We start from the raw sequence: 22,950 nt of genomic DNA, 5'->3' as shown, positions 1-22,950 counted from the left end.
CACATGCACACTCACGTGTTTATGGAGCACTGGAGTACATGCATAGACATGGACTAGACCCTGTGTGCGTGCTAAGTCGCTCAGTTGTGTCTGACTCTTTGCCACCCTATGAACTCTAGCCCACCAGGCTCCTCTATCCACGGGACTTCCCAGGCAAAAATACCGGAGTGGGTTGCCATGTTCTTCTCCCGGGGATCTTACCGACTCAGGGATAGAACCCGTACCTCCCGCATTGCAGGCAGGTTCTTTACCGTCTGAGCCACCAGCGAAGCCTGAACTAGACCCTGGCTCACCCAAAATAATAACAACAGCAATAATAATAAGCTGCTACTGTATTTAGATACTTACCACGTGCCGAGTATTTTGTTAGGAGCTTTGTATTAATTTCCTTTGTTATTTTTCTCTGTGGCCTTATGAACCATGTTATCCTCCACACTTCATAAAGGAAGGAAGCAGGAAAACTTTAGGGATCAGAGTGCTAATTTGGAGATGTTATGGAAATCCAAGACTGAGGGAGGGCCACCCCGAAATGACTCCAAGAAGGACGCCCCTCTGCATCCCTTGTTCCTACCCTCTGTGAGTCCTTCTGATGCTAGTTCTATCTGGAAAGTAAGAGTCCTAAGAGCAGGTGTTCCTTTCCTCTATCCAAATAGCCCAGACCTCAAGAGACCCCCTGTTCTCTGCCATCCTCCACCTGAGTCACTGGACCTACGACTGAAGCTCAAGCTGGTTTGTGCCTTTGCATAAGGGACAGCGGTTTATACCAAGTATTCTGTGCCCCCTCTATCAGAATCATAGTTTACTTAGAATGGAAATATGCCACTTAAGCAAAGAAACAAATAAACTGACTGTTCTCAGACTTCCTTACAGATGGAGATGGCTAATAAAATAGAAGGGGAAGTCATTGTTGGGGTTTTTGGAAAAGGTTTTTAGAGATTCTCTGTGTAGAGAAAAGGGAGCCCCGGGGCACTGTTGGTGGGAAGGTACACTGGCACAGCCTTTATGGAAAATGGTCAGAGGCCCCTCAAAAATTACAAATAAAACATGTGATTGATCCACCAGTCTCACTTCTGGGTGTATACCCAAAGGAAATGAAATCACTATTTAAAGAGATATCTGCATCCCTATGTTTCTTGCAGCCTATTCACAACAGCCGAGCTATGGAATCAAACTAAGCGTCTGTTAACAGATAAACGGATAAAGAAAATGTAGTGTATGTATACAATGGAATATTATTCAGCCATAAAAAGAAAGAAATTTTGCCGTTTGCAACAACATGGGTGAAACCAAAGGACATTAGGCTAAGTAAAATAAGCCAGACAGAGAAAGACCAGTACTGCATGGTATCACTTACATGTAGAATCTCAAAAAAGAAAAAGTCTAATTCACAGATACAGAGAGTAAACTGGTGTTGCTAGGAGCTGGGGTTGTGGGGCGGGGGAGGCCAGTAGGGAAATGGAGAGAGGTTGGTGAAAGGGTACAAACTTCCAGTTATAAGATGATGAATAAGTTCTGAGGATCTAGTATACAGCATGGTAATTATAGTTAGTACAATTGTATCCCACACTTAAAATTTGCTAGGAGAGTAGATCATCAGCATTCTCACAAAAACAAAAGAAAAACACCAAAATAAGTGATTATGAAAGGTGATGGATATGCTAATTAACTTGATTGCGGGAATCGTTTCATATACGTACGCATGTCAAATCATCACATTGTACACTTTAAATAATATATTACCATTTTGTCAATTATACCTCAATAAAGCTAGAAAAAATGAAATAGAATAAATTTTAAAAGGGGGATTCCTCAGCTGATACATGCTCCTTTGCCTTCCCCAAATCCTCCCTTGCCTTCCCCAAATCCTCCCGCTTCCTGCCCGGAACTCCTACATGACGGCTGGAATTCTAGCAGCCCCCTTGTTATGAGGTGACCTTGAGGAACAGAAAGATGAATGGAAACTGGGACACTGATGGCACCCTTGAGTGGTGCCCTCAATCAAGGAGCCCTCTTGCCTGGTCTGGATTGCTGACCCCCACGGCTTCTTTTAAGTGGTGCTAGTGGTAAAGAATCAGCCTGCCAATGCTGAGTTCAATCTCCGGGTCGGGAAGATCCCCTGGAGTAGGAATTGGCACCCCACTCCATTATTCTTGCCTGGAAAATTCCACGGACAGAGGAGCTACAATCCATGGGGTCGCAAATAGTCAGACACAGCTGAGCAAATGAGCATCACAAAAGCACCACGGTTTCTTTCACATGAGAGAAAAGCAAGCCCTAATTTATTTAGACCAGCATTTGGGTGTTCTGTTGTGCGACTAAACCTCATACCAACAGATACATCAGGTCTCCAAAAACAGAAGGTGTTACGCTTCCTTGACCCCCTGGGAGCAGGGCTGAGTTGAGGTGAGCTGGGACCCCCCACCTTGGCATGTGAGATCCTTTATCACAAGTCAGAGTCTGCCCATCACTGCCTTCTAGGAAAACGCCCAGCTGCTCCTGGGTCTCAGACTTTCCCACTATAAATCCTGTCCTTCCTGAGGCTGGTCCCGTGGCCTCTCCCACTCCCTCCCTGGTGAGAGCTTCATGAAATCTCCTGAAGCAGTTATAGACATAACTAGTGTGGGGTACAGATGCTGAACCGTACCACAGTTCCATCCTCAGCTTGTGGGACACAGGGATTGGTCAGCCATTTTCTGGAAGGTCAGAGATGAAGAGAGAAGGTTTGGGAAATACCAGAGGGGACCCCCGACCTGAGTTGGGCTGAGTCAGGGAGTGAGAGGCTCGATCAGTCAACACTTAAATAGGGAGCAGCCCTATGTTGTTTTCCACTCAGGCCTCTACTGGGAAAATCGAGTGAACCAGAAGAACAGGGGTTGGAGGCTGGGAGCGGCAGATTGGTGGTTGGGAGACCTAAGTGAAAAATCCTAGTTCTTCTTAACTTGACCAGGTAACGGGGCCTGGGCCAGGTAAGCTATGGAGTCCTCCTTCTCTATGGACAGTGGTTCCACGCCCCCTGCTTTAAGGAGCTTATTATCCAGCACTCAGGATTTCCTCTCCCTCGCTGTTCTCCACACCGGCCTCTTTGGTGTCCCGCACACACTCCAGGTACGTCCTCACCTTTGCCTGTGCCAGGCCGTCCCCCTGGACCACTAGCCCTCCGGAACCCCACACATCCCGGCGCGTCCCTGCACTCTGGTGTCTGCTTAGGTATTCTTCCCTCAGAGAGGCCCTTCCTGGGCACCCTTATCCCAGGGAGCACCCTGACCACCCTCATCTCTCACCTTGCTTTGGATTTCTTTATTGGTGAACATTTCTTTGTTCGCATATGATCTTTCTCTCCCATGGGAAGCTAAGCTTCACCAAGACAGAGATTTTGTGTGTTCTGGTGCATTGCCGAATACTCAGCACCTTCAACAGCTCTTAGAAGGCATTTTAACAAGTAGTTAAAGGACAGAGTGAGTGTATACACATGCACAGATATCTGTATACACTACATGTGTATATATAACACACACTTCACACACACACACACATCACACACACATAGTACGGACACACATCTATTAGCCTTTTGGTGTGAGGAGATGCTCCAAAATTCTATTCCAGAACCTCTCAGAATTACACCAGCTGGAAAGGCAATTCCAGAATCTTATTCCTAGCAGATGCCAGCCTGCATAACAAAACACATGGAGTATGGCAATGAAATTTAATGTTCAAATTGCAGAATAAAATATTTGTATTTACATGCCTTTTATATGCTTTGTGTAATAAAAGTCACAGCATTTTCAAGGATGCTTTTCTTATTCAGCTTGTAGCTGCTCACCCCACCCCTCACCCCACACTTCTTCTGGTTCTGCAAGAGGCTCCACTAGCAATACCTGTGAAGAAACATCTGGAAAAAGAGGGATGGACAGTTTATTTGATCAGTTCAGGGAGCCACGGAGCCAATGGCAACTTTCTTGGATGATTCCTCGTCTCCCCTGGTTGTGGGGAACAGAAGGGAGCCCAGAGGAGACAAAATATGTTTGCAGGACTTAAGTCTCCATTTCCTCCTCCCTTTCTTTTTTATGCCACATAATTAATTAGCTCATATTTGCTAGTAGTAAAGAGAACTAGGTCAAAAGAACAGAGCTTCTCTTTGGGACAATCTTCCCATTTCATGGATAAATATTGGTATTGTGTTACAGAATAAAATAATTTGCCTATTTTGAATGCTCATTAAGAGCTGTTAAGCTTTATCTTTTATTAATAGACTAATAATTCATTTGATTAAAAAAATTAAGTATAGTACCACTAATGAACTCAATTTAAGTAATTAATTCTACTGTAAGTGGAGAGGGCCTAAAGTAGAGAACTGTGTCTTGCTGAGTATTTTGTGTGTGTGAAAAAAGAATACTACGCATGGTCAGATCCAAGGTTACACGTGATGAAGATGTGTGTACTGAGCTCTGACTCTCCTGGGAAAGTGACTTCAGACTCTATGGATTACCACTTGCATGACTGGTTACCCAGGGAGGCCAGAGCTAACCAGACCCAGGAAAGAACAGGAGGAGAATGAGGCAAACAATCTTTGTCATTGGACCACATTCAATTATTTGTGTGGGTCCCAACTTTCCCACCCCTGGGCACTTGGTTTTGTGGTTTAATCACTAAGCCATGTCCAACTCTTGTGATCCCATGGACTACAGCCTGCCAGGCTTCTCTGTCCATGGGATTTCCCAGGCAAGAACACTGGAGTGGGTTGCCGTACTAATCCCTGGGCTTTAGCATACACAATTCTCAGAGAGGCCCTTCCTGAACTTGACCCTTGCATGCCACCCCTGTGGAGCTAGCCAACTCCGTGAAGTCCCAGAGCGGCCTCAGTCACCTTGCTTATCAGAAACTCTGATATCAGTGCTGCTCACATTTCCATGTTTACACAAAGCATTAATTGGAGATGTTGTTAAAAACTCAGATTTGAATTAGCAAGGCTGGGGTGAGCATGGGAGTCTTCATTTCTGACAAGTCACAGCTATTACACATGCTCCAGGGACTCATTTATTTTCCCTGGAGGCTCCACTCTCTCAGCCACACATGGTCAACCCCAAGTCTTCTTACAACCCTGGCCTTTAGGCTCAGGGCTCATTCTGCTGGCTGAGGGTGGGATAGGTTGGAGCATGGCAATATCTTAATTAGTGCTGAGTGACCAACTGTCTACTGGGAGCTGGATATGGAGCAGGGCAAGCTGGATATGGAGCAGGGCAATCCTCCTGCCCCAGGTAGTTCATAAACCCTTAAGTAAGAAGCCAGGATTGCAAGGAGATCAGACCAGTCCATCCTAAAGGAAAAATCAGTCCTGGATATTCATTGGAAGAACTGGTGCTGAAGCTCCAATACTTTGGCCACCTGATGGGAAGAACTGACTCATTGGAAAAGACCCTGATGCTGGGAAAGATTGAAGGCAAGAGGAAAAAGGGATAACAGACGATGGGATAGTTGGATGGCATCACCGACTCAAAGGACATGAGTTTGAGCAAGCTCCAGGAGTTGGTGATGGACAGGGAAGCCTGGCGTGCTGCAATCCATGGGGTTGCAAATAGTCAGACATGACTGAGTGACTGAACTGAACTGAACTGAACTGAAGAAGCCAGGACAATCCCCATGTGATGTCTGGTGTGGAGGAGATCTGCAGGGCCCGGGGTCTTATGGAAAGAGTAGTTATCATGACCCAGGGCTTCAATCAAGGACCCAAGGAAGAAACCCTTAAGAGGAGACAGGAGGAGACGAGTTGGTGTTGGCCAGGGGGAGTGGGGTGGGAATAGAGGGGGAGAGAGTTTTAATGGCAAGAACATGTTCAAAGGCCTGGAGTGGGGAGAAGCCCATTCTCTTTCCAGTAGCTCCTGCTCCCAAACCCTGTTCTGCAAAGCATCCCCACCTCCAATCCTTTGAACCCCTAGTGCTTTGCTTCGTCCTTTCCCATGTCATGCAGCTTTCTCCCCTCTGATGTGATATCTATGAGTGAACTTGTTTAATTATCACTGTTGGCCAACGTTCCTGAAGGCAGGAGTAAGAGCTGACTGGCGGTGTGACTTTCGGCAAGGGCAGGCAAGTCCCACGTCACTGAGGTGTGAGCATCGGCTGGGTCCCCGCTTGCGGGGCACCTTGCGCCGTGCCAGGCACCCATCAGGGGCTCAGAAAACGCTACAGGACACATAGCATGACTAAAATGCATATTCTGGAGCTGGGCCGCTCAAGTCCTGCAATTTCCATTTGTGTGACCTTGGGCTACTTAACTTCTTTGGTTGGCCATCTCCTCGTCCATAAAACCAGGGAAATACCCAGCTCATAGGTTTATAAGCTTTAAAAAGATACTATATGAACTGTATATCTGTATATAAAAGCTGCCTAAAGTATAAATCCAGTGGTAGCTGTTGTTACTTGCCATTATGTGCCTATCTGGAAGCTGGGATCAAACTGTCCTCACATCCCAAAAGTCCTCTACAATCACCTTCCTTGGCAGTTCAATGGTTAAGATTCCAAGTTTCCAATGCAGAGGTTGTGGGTTCAGTCACTGGTGGGATCCCATTTGCCACACGGCATGGCCAACCGTGTAAGGAAGAAAAAAAAAAGTCTTCTACAAGTTTTGCTCAGCTCTGATTCTGAAATCCGCTACCATTTTCATAAGCAGTTAACCTGGGGCAGTGCTGGGAACCTTTCCCTTACCCAGTTCTCCTTCCCAGAAGTCTCAGCTAATCACTAGCCCTGCCTGTTGTCTGAGCAATCAACATATCAGCGATGCTCCTGCCTTCCTGAATGAACCCAACAGGCTTCCTTGAATCTCTAAGGTACATTAAATTGCATCCAGAAGAGTGATGGTGTTCTCTAGGTTTTGCTGCATGTTATTTATGTTTGAAAACTCAAGAGTGTGATACTTAGGGTGAATCTGTCCTCAGAAGAAGCAGGGTTTAGAAGTCGCACAGGTTGAAGGTCAAACCCCAGTTTGGTCACTCCCATGAGGGTCACCCCCACAGCAGAGGGTGGCAGGCTGCCCTGGGGAGTCAGAATGCCTGGCTCCTGCTCCAGCTCCCTGCTAAGAAAGGGCGTGCCTCAGGCAAATCAGTTTTCCTTTCTGAGTTTTAGCTCCCTGATCTGGAGAGTTGGACTAATAACGACACCTTCTGCAAGGGTTCTTGAGAATTAAGTGAGATAGTCAGTGGCCGGACACCTGACCTGAAGTTAGACTGTATTATTAGCAGGCTTTCCTCTTCCACCCACCCCTCCAGCTGGTCTTGGAGCCTGCAGAACCTGCAGGAGGAAGAGAGGCACAGTGTTATGGGCGGGAATGGGTGCCCAGGCAAGCCTGTACCCTGCCTCTCTTGTTCGGAAGCATTGGCTGCAGGTATAAAACAGCTTAAAGAGGTGGAAAGTGCCGGCCCATGAAAGGACTTGATGGAAGATGACAAGGGCCCCTGTGACAGGAGCCCCCTGGGGAGCAGTCTTGGGGAGACACTTTGGGACAGAAAATTCACGGCCCCTGGTCCTAGCACCTTCTAATGGGAAGTTGTCGGGGGCTGGGAAGAGGAAGATTTATTCTGGGTAGAAAATTGCATCCCTCCCCATGGTGGTATTTCTTCTGCCTCCCTTGAAATGTAAAAGCCAGATCCAACAAACTGTGGCCTCTGAACTCAGACGTCCAATTTACATATAAATGGAGACCAGGAGCTTCAGAGGGAAAACGATGTTGGGGACATTGTCCCTGGAGGACAGAGCCTCTGGGAAAATCCAGAAGAGCATCCCAAGAGAAAAGGACAGAGGAGGCTCCTGAGGCTGCACTTGTGTGTCTAGGCAGGGGGCCCCTTGCCAAGGTCCAAATGGCCGGAATCTGGGACCTTCTTGTATCTGTGGCTTCCCAGACAGTTCCCTGCCCTCTGGTGAATGATAGTCCTGAAGTTAATGGGAACGCAGAATCTGCGACATGCAGCGTCCAACACTGACTGCTTCGTACTCACCAACCACTTCGCTCTCAAGCTGACACCGCCACCATTTTACAGATGAGGAAACTGAGGCTCAGAGAGGTGAAGCAATGTGCCCCAGGCAGCTCTGGCAGCTCTGGCAGCTCTGAAGTGCGAGAGAATGCAGCCTCCTAAGTGGCTGGTGACTGTAGCGGCTCCCAGCCTGGCCCCTCCCAGCCCTGCCAGCCCATTTCCTGTTGTTCCCATGAGCCTGCATCCTGCTCCACCACAGCTGGCACAAAGCCTTCACACGAAGCTTTGGATTTACCAAATAAGTAAATTACAGAAGAGATGTGGCTTTCATCTCGCCCATATAGAACTCTTGGGAAGGAAAAAAAAAAAACTTTCAGAAACCCTCACAGGGAAGGGGTGTCTGTCAACAGAGGCATGTCTTCTAATTAGGCAGAAATCAAAGGGGAAGGCAAACCAGCCCCAACCTTCTAATCAATTGGATGAATCAAAAGAATCATCAGTTTCTCATGGTTAAGAAGTTGGTTGAAGGAGAAGAAACACAGAGGCATCCAAATAACGCACGGCTGTTTTAGCTTTTGTTTTTCTAAGGACTAATATCTTTCCTTTTGACACTTTTCTTTTGTTTAATCTGGGTGTGATTGAGGCTCTGCATGGTGACGTCACATCTCAGAGCCCACTTGTGCCTCCCCCCAAATATAAGAACACACAAAAATGCTTAGCTCATGCTTGCTGACAGCTGATTCTGTTTTTAAATGTCTTCCGGCTGTGGTACAGCCTCTGCCAGGGGCAAAAGAAGTTCACAAGCACAGAATTATTGGCTGGAAGAGACCTTAGAAATCCCTTTGTCCACCTTCTCCTGTTACAAGGAAGGGTGTGCAGGAGGTGGGTGAGAGAACTTGCTGGGGGGCACACGGCCAGTTAGAGACCCAGCCAGGCCAGAGTCTCCTCACTCTCACGCCAGCGCGCTTCTCCTCCAGCTGTTTGGTGATGGAGAGAAATCAGGAAGCTCATTAAAAACACACTCCATTAGCAGACTCAGAAAACCTCATCAATTCTGAAAAGCAGGGGCCTATGCCTGCAGCCGGGGGAGAGTAAGTCCCCATCACTTTGTTTGTACCGTCATAACATTTCTCTCTTTCTCTTTCTCTTCTTGGCTGTGCCCCTACGGCTTGCAGGACCTCAGTTCCCCAACCAGGGGTTGAACCTGAGCCATAGCAGTGAAAGCCCGGAATCCTAACCACTAGGGCCCCAGGGAAGTCCCCATAACATCTCATTTTTAAACTAAATACTTCTCTCCATTAGAGTCCTGCAAGGACAGAACACACCTTGCTGCCACAGAGAGCTAGGACAGTGTCTTGTCACCAAGGAAAGGAGAGAACGGAGGCCAAGATGGCTGCAGGCTTACTTAACACCTGGTACTTTCACCTCCTTAAACTTCACAGTAATCCAAGGGGTAGGGGTTTCTGAAATTCTGTTTTTATAGATGAGTATAAACTGAGACTAAGAGAAATTAGGTGACTTGCCCCCAGTCACACAACAAGTAAATGGCCAAGCTGGGTTTCAAAACCAGGTCATCCTGCTTAGCTCAGGACCCTGGGGACATATGGAATCCAGAGCTGTCCCCTGAAGGAAAAGCTGAGTGTAGTAGGAAGAGCAGTGGGCTTAGTGGTCAGGAGACCCAGACTGTGGCTTTCCACAAGGCAGGTTCCATGCCGTCTAGTTGAGCACGTTGCCTGGAGTGTAGTGGTGGCACTGAAATATTTCTTGAATAAATAATTATTGTTAGGTAGGTCTGACAAAGGATGTAGATAAAAGATGTATATAAAGAACTCTTAAGACTCAATAATTAGGAGATAAACAATCTACTTTAAGAAAAAAAAAAGGCAAAGGAGTTTAATAGTTCACCAAAAGTCACAAGGAAAAAGGACTCAGCATTGTTACCCATGAGAGAAATATGAATGAAAGCCATAACGAACCATCATCACACACCTACCAATTAAAACGTGAAAGAGACTAACAACATGAAGTGCTGATGAGAATTGGAGCAACTGGAACTCACTGGCACTCGGGGTGGGAATGCACAATAGTACAGCTACTTTGGGAAAGGTCCACAAGTTTCTCGTAAAATGAAACTGACATCAAACCCTATGACCCAACAATTCCTCTCTTGAGAATTTACCCAAGAGAAATGAAAACACACATCCTCAAAAAGGCTTGTACGAAAACATTCATAGCACCATCATTCATAATCACTCAAAACTGAAAACAACCCACATTTTATTAACAACAGAGTAGATAACCAAATTGTGAAATTCACATCCTCCAGATGGTATTCAATAAAAAGGAATCAACTATTGATTCATGCAACAATATGGATGAATCTCAAAAACAGGTGGAGTGAAAGAAGCACTGCTAAAAAGGGGATATATTGACTGACTCCACTTACATCAAGTTCTAGAATAGGCAAAGTTAATGTATGGTGTAAAATATCAGAACAGCGGTTGCCTGGGAGTTTGAGGCAGGGATTGACTGAAGGAGAACAAAGGAACTTTCTAGAGTGATGATATGTTTTGTATCTTGGTAAGAATTTGGGTTACTCAGCTGTTTACGATATGCAGGCTTGCCGGGGTCCAGCCCCGGTGGATCCAGCCCCGGTGGATCCAGGGTAATTCAAAGGGGAGACGGAGTAGGCATCCTAGGAAAGAACTTATTTAACTAGAAGTATAAAGAGAGACTAGAAAGGAATAGTGTAGTAGGAAGATTAGTGGAGAAAAGGAGGCTGAATAAGTTGGTTTATGTGGAATACCAATCACCACCTGCATAGGCCACAGGCGTCTCTCCATTCTCCCAAAGGAGAAGAGACACTGAGGCCTCCCCAGTCTGATCTTAGAAGCCTAGGCAAAATTAGCAGGCTTGGTGAGTACCCACGTACCAGATGGGAATTCAGCCAGAAGGGGAAAGAACGACACAGGGGAATCAGTCTTTCCAGAAACTGATCCCATTTCTTTATTTTTCAGGTTTGCTTATATACTTTTTGTTATACATAGGGATGAATACAGAGTCACGAGGGGTCAGCAGACCTGACCCTTGTCACAATCAGGTGCTTCATATAAAATTATACAAAGGTCTTATGGGTTTTACATCATCTTCTGGCCATGAGGCCTGCTGACATTTTATGGCCCTTTCTGGTAACGGTCAGTCAACCAGAAAACTTATTTTTTCCAGGGGTGATTTTTTCTTAAACCAAGCGCTACCCTCCAAATAAAGTTGCCTTCCTACAGGGTGAGGGTGTAGTGGGTTACAATCAAGAAAGGAATTTACTTAACCTAAGGTTAACATGATTAATCTTAAAGGTTAATACTTATTTCTCCTATATGCTAGTTATATTCATTATAGGGGCAAGGAATATGGAGATTTAGCAGCAAATATTGGCTCAACAAATGAAAAACCCTTCACCAATATAATTTCTAATCAATCTACTATACTATACTAATAATTTTCTAACTTCTCAAAAGAGTCTATATATAGAAAGTTTAAAGCATCTCATGCCTCTCATGGTTGGGAGGCTGTAAACAATCACATGTGGCTGGACGAACCTGCTCAGGCAGGCTAGAGAACCTTCAGAGGAGTTTGTAAGTTGAAACACTCTTGCCACGCCCAGGAATCTTTATTAACTGGAGCTGCGACTTAACTCCTTCTCCGAGAGAAATGGTGATGGGGGAGAGCCCCCCATAAAGTCAGAGGTGTAGGAGAGAGCATAAAACAGACTCTGGTTTGGGGGGTAGATGCTCGGGAACAGGGGGTTTCCTGAGGCTCGATCTCGCCTTTGCGTAATGCCGAGCCTCCTTCCTCACGACCTTTGCCAAGGGCAGAGTTTCTCGCGCTGGCTCCCGGCACAGGCTGAAGTGTTTATGGCTGGTGTCTGCCACTTTGAATGGCAGAAAATATACGATGGATCAAGAGATGAATAAGGCATACCATCCTTTCTCTCCTCCCACTCTCTAATCTCACGCTGGGGTTTCCCACTGGCTACACTAGGAGATTGTGACCTGGGTTAGGGCTCAGGTAGAATTTTATCTGTGAGGTTTTAATTTTCCCATTAGAAAGAACTAAGGCATATATAATAAAATATTAACAGTTATACAAAAAATATGGATAAGAGATGAACAGATATGTGAAAAAAAACAAATAGAGCAAAATGCTAGTGTAGAATCAAGATGGTGGTTATACGGGGTCCACTATGCATCTTGTCTGCATGCTTGTTTTTTCATAATACAGTGTGGGGTACTACGAAGGAAAAATGAGTAGAACTTGGATTCCCCTCTTGGTTGTAATGCCTATAGCCTTTAAGGACTCAGTGGCCTCTCCCTGCCCACCTTTGCAGCCCCATTCCTCTTCACTCTCCGCACTGTGGCCTCAAGGATCTCCTTTCACTTCATCAAGCCCACTGTGTACCACCTCGGGCCACAGGACCTTTGCATATGCTCTCTCCTCTCGGAATCTCGCCTTGATTTTTTTTCTCAGATAATGTCTCAGACTTCAGCTCAGGTAGCACTTTCTTCTGGGTACTTCCTCCATCATCCACTTGCACCAGCTCCACCGCTGTAATTCTTAGAGAAACATACGTTTTCTATCATAAGACTTATTGTTAAACCCTTAGTGTGACTCTTCCTTTCATCCCATGCCCCAGGGGACTGACAGTTCCATGATAGCAGGGCCTCAGCACACCCACACCCAGCACAGGGTGTGGCTGGAGCCCATGCCCATAAAGGCTCTGCAGAATTCATGAATTTCTCTAAGCAGCCTTTCTTTGCCCATTTTCTCAGCTATCGAATGAAGATTGGTGAAGAACAGCCTTTCTTTTTGCACAGAGCCATTTCAGACTAAATACTCAGACACTGCGTGTTTTTAAGTCAAAATGAAAACAACTTTAATGAATCCTACAGAAAACATAATGCATATTCCTTTCACTAAGATTATTCACTTTGTTGAATAAAAGAATTTCAATGAGAAAATTGATGCTGTTTTTTAGCCACTAAAATGTTCCTAGTTGGGTGCTTTGAAAAGGAGCCCCAAGGCTAAGAGGCAGTTCTCTAATCTCCCACCTCTTACAATTTAGAGGGCATTAGAATCACAAGGCTTATTCACAGCTATTGTCTCATTCCTTCTGCTAAAATAGGCAGTGTTGTCAACCATTCCCTGAAGATGGTGACAGTGACTCGGAGAGGTAAAGTGATGTGCCCAAGGTCACACAGCAAGTTGAGGACAGAATGCACTTGAGTTAGTTCAATCAATGGAATACTTTCTGAGCATCTGCCCACCCTTCCTGTACGTGGTATCATATCAGGTGCTGAAAAAATAGTGACAATATGATGCATCTTCTTGTCTTTCCCAGGTCGGTACCCTCATCTCTTGGTTGTATGATCTTTTCTCTAGCTGGTCAAAGGAGAGACATTCACCTCAAGGGTCTTGGATTGAGTTCTCCAGAAACAGACTGTGAGACAATGATGTGGGGACAAGTAGTCCATTGGGGAAATAACCTCAGAAAGGACCCACAAAGAAACGAGGAAATAAGAAAGTGAAGAAAGCTCATATAGGGAGTGAGTTATTACTGTGGGCAACTACTGTGGGGGGCTGATCCCACTGGGGAGCTTTGGGAGACTGTATAGGACATGTCTCAGAGTTGTTACTGAACAAGTCATAAAAACGTCATAGTGTAAAAAACGTCATTACAGAGGTTAACATATTCTACATTCAACACCAGGGTTCTTTCTGTTCCTATCTTTTTTCAAGACCCCACAGCAGAATGGAGATGCGAGGTGCATGAGCCAAGAGGAGAGGCAGGCCAGCTCCTGCAGAGAACGTTCCAGCACTCTCCCCAGAACTGTGGATTCATCTTGGCTCCAGCATTTCTCATAGCAAACCGAAAAACTTTCATGTATCTGTCTCCTAAATAAGATAGGTGTTCTTCAGGGGCAAGGACCATGTCCTTTTGTTTAGGTGAATTCCACAGTGTTTATCAGGGCCTGGGTGGGCTGTGTCTCCCCTCAGACTGGGGCTCCCTAAGAGCTCCGTCTCCTCAAACCGCACACCCACCACCACTCCTGCACGCATTCTTCACTACAGTCCATCTCAAGTCCTTCCTCCCACCAGCGGGCTTCTCCTGTTGATGAGCTCAGCATAACCCTGTCCATGTCCTGTTGATGAGCATTTTTAATGTTTCAATCTGAATATTTTAAGGAACTGCAAACGCAGGGAGGAAAAAAGAGAGAGCAAAATGAAAACGGGGAAAGAAAGGCCAAGTAGTGGCTAAGTTCGTTCCAGCAGGCGGCCCTCAGCCTCGAGGGGAAACTCTAATGCATGCACAAAAGCCTCATGAATAATTATTTCTGAGCGGCTCAATATTTTAAATGCTAGAAATTTTTTTTCCCTCCTCAGGAGCATTCCACAACTATTTATCTCAGTGCAGACACTGGATAGAAGGTGATTAAGTTTGATTTCTGGGTTGAGGGATGAGCAGAGTAGAAACTGGGGTGGAGGTGATGAGCAGAGGTGGACGGGCATGTGGGCGGAGGGGTGGATAGCAGATGGGACCCCCTGGCCAACATCTCATGGGCCAGAGAAGAAAGGTTACCACCCAACAAACAAGCTTGGTTGGATTCTAGAATCTTTTTCCCCTAAGAAGCTTGGAGCTTGGTGTTCCTGTTGTCACCAGCCCTGACATTGGGCGGGTGGGGAGGCGGTGGGGAGCAGACAGCTGAGGTAGAGAAAAGACACAAATTCCAGCTACTTGACTCATGGTTAATGTCAAGGGTATGGAAAAATTAAAACTCAAATGCATAGGAGACTTCTCAGCCTGTGTGATGATATGACTGTCCCCTCCCCAGTTTCTCCTTTAGAGTGTCTACACTGAGTTCTCCCAGTAGTTCTTGGGATTGGCTCTTAATACAGTACATTGGCTAAACCATACTGAGTGTAGCAACACCTCGAGTTCATCCTTATTGGTTTATTCTAGCTCAGCTCCAACCCTGTGAAGTTGAAAGGATAGGTACCATTATTCTCTCTTTTTTTGACCTCATTGAGTGGCATGCAGGATTTTATTATCCCGACCAGGGACTCAACCCATGCCCACTGCAGTTAAAACACAGAGTCTTAGCCACTGGACCTCCAGTTCAGTTCAGTTGCTCACTCAGTCGGATTTGACTCTTTGTGACCCCATGGACTGCAGCACGCCAGGCTTCCCTGTCCATCACCAACTCCCAGAGCTTGCTCAAACTCATATTCATAGAGTCAATGACGCCATCCAATGATCTCATCCTCTGTAATCCCCTTCTCCTCCTGCCTTCAATCTTTCCCAGCATCAGGGTCTTTTCAAATGAGTCAGTTCTTCTCATCAGGTGGTCAAAGTATTGGAATTTCAGCTTCAGCATCAATCCTTCCAATGAATACTCAGGACTGATTTCCTTTAGCATAGACTTGTTGGATCTCCTTGCAGTCCAAGGGACTCTCAAGAATCTTCTCCAATACCACAGTTCAAAAGCATCAATTCTTCAGTGCTCAGCTTTCTTTATTGTCCCACTCTGACATCCATACATGACCACTGGAAAAACCATAGCCTTGACTAGATGGGCCTTTGTTGACAAAGTGATGTCTCTGCTTTTCAATGTGCTGTCTAGGTTGCTCCTCCAGTTGTTGTTTGCTCAGTTATGTCTGACTCTTTTGCAACTCCGTGGACTGTAGCCCACCAGGCTCCTCTGTCCATGGGAGTCTCCAGGCAAGAATACTGGAGTGGGTTGCCATTGCCTTCTCCATGGTCCTCCAGGGAAGGCCCTATTACTGTTTTACGTTTAAGGAAACTGAGCCTCAGAGAGGCAAGTGATTGCCCCAAGTCTTCTGTTCTTCAAAAGATGAAGCCAAGGAAAAGGCCCCCGGTGCCTGGACTCCCAGGCAGCCCTTGTCTGTTACACTGTCACCGTCTTAACAGTTGCCCTCATGGTGGTAGTGATGAGACACCAGGCATGCGCAGACTGACTAACATGCCCTGTGCATCCTTCAAGTAGGCGTCCTTTCCCCTGAAGCCTCCCTCCACTGGCTCCTCTGCTCCCCACGGCATCTGCTGTCTGAATTCCCCTGGGCCCTTGTTTACATTCCCACCACTCTTGCCCATCATCTTCGCATCATCCAGCCTCCTCAACAAGCTCCTTGAGGCCAGCTGCCATGTGTTATGCTTCTCATACATCCTCCCCAAAGCCCGCGGCGGTGCTGGGCACAGAGATGGGGTGGAATGGCATCCCTTAGCACATTGACAGTATCATAATGGCAAGCTTTTATGCAGCACTTAACTCATGGCAGGTACTGCTGCTGTCCGAAGCTTGTTTACATGAACTCATTTCATCCACAGTAGCACCATTTAATGGACATCCTTCTCCTCCTTCTCACTGTACCCATGAAAGATCCGAGATCTAGGGAGGCTAAATAAAATTTCCACTGCTATATAGCAAGGGGGTGACCAAGTCAGGAACGCAAGGCCATTCGGCTTCAGCCTTGAGTGCCATGCAGTGGAGTGGTAATGAATGAGCCAGTGCAGGAGACACAAGAGATGCGGGTTCAATCCCTGGGTCAGAAAGACCTCCTGGAGGAGGAAATGGCAACCTGCTCCAGTTTTCTTGCCTGAAAACTCCCATGGACTAAGGAGCCTGGTGGGAGCTGCAAAGAGTCGGACATGGCAGAGCGAATGAGCCCACAAACATGCATGCTGCCTTTCAGTGCGGAGTCCACGCACGTGTGCTTGTCTCAGCAAGTTTGCTGTTGTTCAATCACCAAGTTGTGTCTGACTCTTTGCGACCCGATGGACTGCAGCACACCAGACTTCCCTGTCCTTCACCATCTCCCGGAATTTGCTCAAATTCATGTTCATTGAGTCGGCGATGCTATCTAACAATCTCATCCTCTGCCTCCCTCTTCTCCGTCTGCTTTCAGTCTTACCCCAGCATCAGGGTCTTAACCAATGAAACGGCTCTTTGCATCAGGTGAAGTACCAAACCTTCAGCTTCAGCATCAGTCCTTCCATTGAGTATTCAGTGTTGATTTCCTTTACGAGTGTCTGGTTTGATCTCTTTGCAGTCCAAGGGGCTCTCAAGAGTCTTCTCCAGCACAATTCAAAACCATCAAGTTAGCCCATTCGTTCGCCCACAAATTTGCTACTATTTTATTGAGCACCTATTTTGTCCAGGGCACACGGTTTGCGCTCTACCTACACCTCTAATTCTCACATCCAGACTGCAAACTCAGTGCTATTATTATCATTTTATAGTTGAGAGGGGCCAAGTTACTTCCCCAGGGTTGCACAGCTGGTAAATAGTGGGGCTGGGATTTCAACCCAGGTCTGGACTGAGTGGTTCCAAAGCCTGGGCTGTTTCTCCCGGTTGTGCTGTATCAACCTTCGGTTATTCTCCACACTCAGCCCAGCTGAGAACACAGCACCGAGGGACCTGCCAGCAGGAGGAGCCTCTGGCAGTAGAAATGGTGATAATAAAGATGATTCTGGGCACGCTACCATGGCCTCCAGACCATATGGCCTTGCTACGCTGACCCCCTGTGGTGGCCATTCTCCAGCACTTATGAGATATCAGCCAAAAAAGTATGAGTGTGGCAAGGTCACAGATGTACTCACAGTGTGCTCCGATGTGTGAGAAAGCCCTTTTCTTTATTTCCTATCAGCCAGTTGGAGATAGTGCTCCCATCCTGTGGGTGATGGGGAAAGGGAGAAGCTAAGTTTAGCCCAATACGGTAACCTAGGTTTGAGTCAATAATTTATTTATTTTAAATATTTATTAATTTAACTTCATTCATTTATTTGGCTGTGCTGGGTCTTTGTTGCAACATGCAAACTCTTAGCTGCAGCATGTGGGATCTAGTTCCCTGACCAGGGATTGAACCCACACCCTCTGCATTGGGAGCGCAGAGTCTTAGCTATGACACCACCAGGGGAGTCCCCTGACTCGACAATTTCAACAGCCTTTTAAAGGAACCACGCAGTTTCTGGTGGACCAAGTGCTGACCTCTCTGTTTTCTACGTACCCACCAGGATGGCAGCTACGTGGATGGGCAGTGGACTGCATGACGTTGGGAGAAAGGGGCCCCTCTGGCCTCAAGCCAGTCTGTTCATGCGCAGTTTGGTACCCAGCAAGATGGGGCGGTGTGTTCTACCCTGTGGTCGTCAGGATTGCTCTGCCGATGGTCAAGGCTGCTAAACTCCCCACTCTTTCTCCCCTCCAGCAGGGCTGGGCCACCCTAGAACTCCGTATAGAACTGGTCCCATCCTGTCTCTTGTTGGTGTTGAGGATCCTCTGAGGTCCTACCCCGCAGTCTCCCCTGAACCCTCTAAGAAACTCCCCCATCAGCCTCACATAACTTCAGGATAAGCAGAAGCATCTGGGCTCCTTTTCCGGCACCCAGGAGCTCAGGGGTGTGCAGAGATCCGAAATCCTGCCCTCCATCACCCAGCTGACCTCAGTGCAGCCACTGGCCATAGGGGCAGGAGCAGCCTGGGAGGTGATGACCTTCTCAAGCCCCAGAGGAAAAGAGGATCAGACTCCCCTCTACCCTGTGTCTCCTTCCCTCACCCAGCACGCCTTTCTCCTTGGGGAGCTCAGCCGGGAGAAAGATCAGCTGAGGGTCTCATTGCCCACCCACTTATCTTCAGCTCCCTTGCCCCCTGAAGATCCCTAGGACAGGAATGAAGGGGGTCCCCATGCTGTCTGATGCATGTCCCCTGGGTGAAGCTCTGTGACTGTGTCCTCCAGGCTTGCCAACAGGTGTGAGGCACATACTCAGCACCAGACACTGTTGACCTCGCAGCTGCTCTAAGGAGGCCTTGGAACAGCCCCTAGTGCCGATGAAAAGGGCCCAGTGTAGAGAAGTCACCTGCCAGGGTCACACTGCATGAGCCACAAATCCCACTGGGTTCTCCAGAGCCCTGGAGACCATGGAGTCTTTGTTCAGAGTAAACTCACCCTCTCCTTCATGGGGCTGAGAGACTCATGGCTCAGCCTTGACGGAGGAAGGCTGCTTGAGAATGCAATTTAGTGAGGAAATTAAAATGCATTGATTCCATATCTGTGAAAGAACATCCCCATTACAGATTAGGTAGGTGTTATAAACTGTAAAGCCCTAAACAAAGGTTAGGGTCATTGTCCTTCCTGAGGCATCCATTTTTATCGGAAAGTCGGAAGAGGTTGTTCTTGCCCAAAGAATGGAATTGGGAGATCTGGGTTCAACTCGAGCTCTGAGATTTTGGGGAAATAACTCTCCCTCTCTGAGCCACAGTTGTCTCCTATGATGGAAATGGCTCTCTAATGCCTATGAGCTCTAAATTCTACATGCTTCTACAGGTCACCAAGCAGTTGGAGGCCCCCTTGCCAACATCTCCAGACTCAGTCCCCCTAGTGGTTCACAGTAGGCCTGGCCCAGGGATGCTGATGCCAAGAGGCCAGGAGGTTTGGTCCCACAGGGTCACTTATGCTGAGTCTGGCACAGGGTCCCGCGGGGCCCACAATCCTCTCCCTGTCCCTCCAGGCAGCAGAGGGCCTCATCCTTCAGGCTCCACAAGCTGCACCCCTGATGTGCCAACTCCAGTGAGCTGAGGCTGGCATCTGCCATCTGCCCACAGAGCCCTTCTTGTCCTCTGATTTGACAAGATTGCAAAGGTTAAGGTGGTCGTCCAGGGGGCTGGTGAGGTGATGAGAGGCATTTTCCACGAGAGCACTCCACATGGGTTCTGAGGTCTGGTGTGGTCACCTGCAGATACATCGTTTTGTGCAGGGGCACACGTGGAAATGAACATCTTCTCCCCACCACATACACACACACACACACACAGATTAAACAGGACAAGGCACAGTTCACTAATAATAATACCTGTGCATTTATTATTGAACGCCTGTCATGTACCAGGCAGTTCTCTGCTCTTCACACATATGACTCATATAAACCCCAGCCCATTCTTTGATATTTACCCTCATTTTACAGATGGAATTCTCTTTCCCCCTCGTGCCCCGCAGCCCAGCCCCTCCCCTCACAGCTGGGCTGCTTGTGTCCCAAGTGTGGACTCTACATCCACGTTGTGGGGAGAGGGTCAGAGTTCGAGTGGGGTGAGAGAAGACGGTTGTGGGGTGAAGAGCGCAGGTGGCCCCATCTCCCCCATTTCTGCACAGGAAAGTGTTTCATCCTGGCGTGGGACCAGGTTCCCTCACCTGCTCCTCCATGCTCCTCTCCCCACCCCCAGTTTGTTGCTTCAGAGACCTGGATGCACTGCCTTTTATCTCTACCTGGAGTATTTCGAGTTCTAATTAAGTTCATTTCAGCCCTCTGATTTGAGAAGCCTTATCAGGAATACTTAGCCTGTGCAAATAATATGAGGAGCCAGCCAGCACGGGCCCCGCATGCTAATGGGACTGCACACGGGAGCAGTGGGAGGGCAGAGGGACCCGAGCAGAGAGGCCACCACAAAGCTCCCAGGAGGAGGGAGCAAGGAAAGGGCCCATCAGGAGAGGAACTGGCCTGGGCCCTCTGTGACCCTCAAAGCCCCGGGCCAGCTGGCAACTGGATGGCTCGGCAATTGGGGTTTAGAGGGCTGGGGTAAGTAAAGAGATGCTGGGTGCCCGGCACCGCCTACTGGCCTGGCCCAGCTTCATAGGCTGTGCTCTGCACCCTGCATGCCTGGCTTCCTGGAGCACATCGGACGGGCAGGGGAGAGGGCCAGCCAAAGATGACCAAGGGAGATGATCTTGACCCCAGGGTGGTGACTTGTGGGGACGTTCAGAGGAAGCAAGGGTCGGGGGAGGAATGTTGCCAGCCTGGAGATGCCCGTCACTGCTTTGCCAGTAACCTGCTCGGGTGAGGCACCTCCTCTGTTGCCTCTGTGTTCACACTGGGGCTGGACAAGCTGGGGGCTTCAGCCTGTGTCACATGGAGCCCTTGGTTCTCCAGGGCTTTGGGACCATCTGAGGCTGTATGACTGGAGCCCCAACCCCTACATCTCTTCAATCAAAGCAGCTGCTCTTTATCTGCGATCTATTTGTAGGAAATAAAAGATTATGCTTGTGCAAAATAAAAGATTCTGTAGCTAAAAATTAGTGCAAATCATGGGGCTAGGTGACTTCCTTGCTTCTTTCCAAGTCTAACAGTCTTAGCTTCTAAAATCTGAACAGGACCCTGGTTCAGTGGTCTCTGTTCCCGGAACCATGGGACCCTGAATATACTACATGTCGTTGTTTAGTTGCTAAGTCATGTCCTACTCTTTTGAGACACTATGAACTATAGCCCACCAGGCTCCTCTGTCCACGGAGTTCCCCAGGCAAGAACACTGGAGTGGGTTGCCATTTCCTTCTCCAGGGGATCTTCCCAACCCAGGGATCGGACTCACGTCTCGTGCAGTGCAGGTGGATTCTTTACCACTGAGCCACGTGGAGAGCCCATATTACAAGTTACTTCTCAGCAACATTTCTCCGGAGTCTGCATAGATGATTCTAAGAGCACCCTGCCTTCCCCCTTACCACACACGTGTCCCAGAGACATTGGCTGAGGTGGTACAGATACTAGAGGGAGAACTAGGGGAGATTCCAAAGAGCCTCTCCTTGGGAGTGATCACAGTCTGGGAAATCTGTAACACGTGCTGCCAGAGCCACATCCGGGAATAACCTGAACCTGTGAATGATGAGGGCCTGCAGAGCAGAGGCAAACGATGCAGGTGGGGTAATCAAGGAAGGCTTCCTGGAAGAAAGGGGCAGGAAAGACCAGAATCCACCAAACTGAATGAGTTAAGAGTGTGAGAGGAGCATGTGCAAAGGCTGCCCTGCTCCAACAGCTCCTCAGAGCCTGGACAAGACGAGAGCCAAGGCGAAGCAGGCCTGATATACCTGAAATAGGTTGATTTTTCCCATCCTCGGAGGAGCTGCGTCCAAACTCCTCTGAGGTCTGAGGCAGGTCACAGTCTGTGCGTTGCTTCTTCTCTGGATGAACATGAAGGGAAAACATGTTCAAACCGGGTTCAGTCTGTCAGACTAGTTCCCCTTACTTAATGAGCCCCGAGAGACAAGTAAGCTTTGATGAAGGCAAGGGGAGAAGGAAAGGGCATGGAGACACGGCCAGGAAAGGCCGAGAAAGAGGGAGGCCAGGCTCAGACAGCAAAGGCTGAGGCTAAAGCTTGGCTCCCACGCCTCCCACCCATTGCTGGTTCTCCGCTGCCCACAGCCAAGTATCCAGCAAGAGAGGACAAGAAGGTGACCGCGGAGAGCCATGCTGGACATCTCCTGTTGCCCCTCTCTTTCTCAGCCCTGCCTCCCCTGTCTGCACCCCAGGAGACTGCTCTACGGGGAACTCCTCAAGGGGCCCCCTGCTCCTGGGCTTCCCGTGGGCTTTGGTCAATGAATAACATCAGCAAGAGATCAGGGTGGGAGACCGGGGTGCTCATCTCTCAGGCCCCACCGGGTGGGGTCACAGCACCTGTCAGGCAGTGGTCCTCCACACATCTCACTCTGCCTCTGGGTGCTGGTGATTCTGACCTCCTGCTCCCCCATTCAGATCTAGGAGTGGGGATAACCCCGGATACTAGCCCCCTCTGGTTTCTCTGCATCCTGTCCTCACCTCTAAATGGACCCTTTGTTAAACTCTCTTGAAATTACCCAATTTGAATGTGACCTCTTTTTCCTGCCTGGACCCTGGGTATGATGTGAGTCTCTGCTTCAACCTGAGGCTCCCAGGTCTCGGAGCGCTTAATCCACTCACTCTCATCCTGGCTCCATTCCCAAGCCCCAGCCCCATTCCGTCTCTCTGAGGCATTATTTCCAACATTCAGACTCTGCTCTTTGGATTTGTACCTGGTAGCTCACTTCTTTGTCAGCCTGTCCCTCTCATTACAGACTGACGCACAATCTGGTCACATTGAAGAATGAGTACAATGCCAGTGCTTAACTCCTGAAAATGC

This window comes from Budorcas taxicolor, chromosome 11 (assembly GCF_023091745.1).
Source record: "Budorcas taxicolor isolate Tak-1 chromosome 11, Takin1.1, whole genome shotgun sequence".
Classification (NCBI taxonomy): Eukaryota; Metazoa; Chordata; class Mammalia; order Artiodactyla; family Bovidae; genus Budorcas; species Budorcas taxicolor.
The sequence above is the reverse complement of the archived record's forward strand: the minus strand, read 5'-3'. Positions refer to the sequence as shown.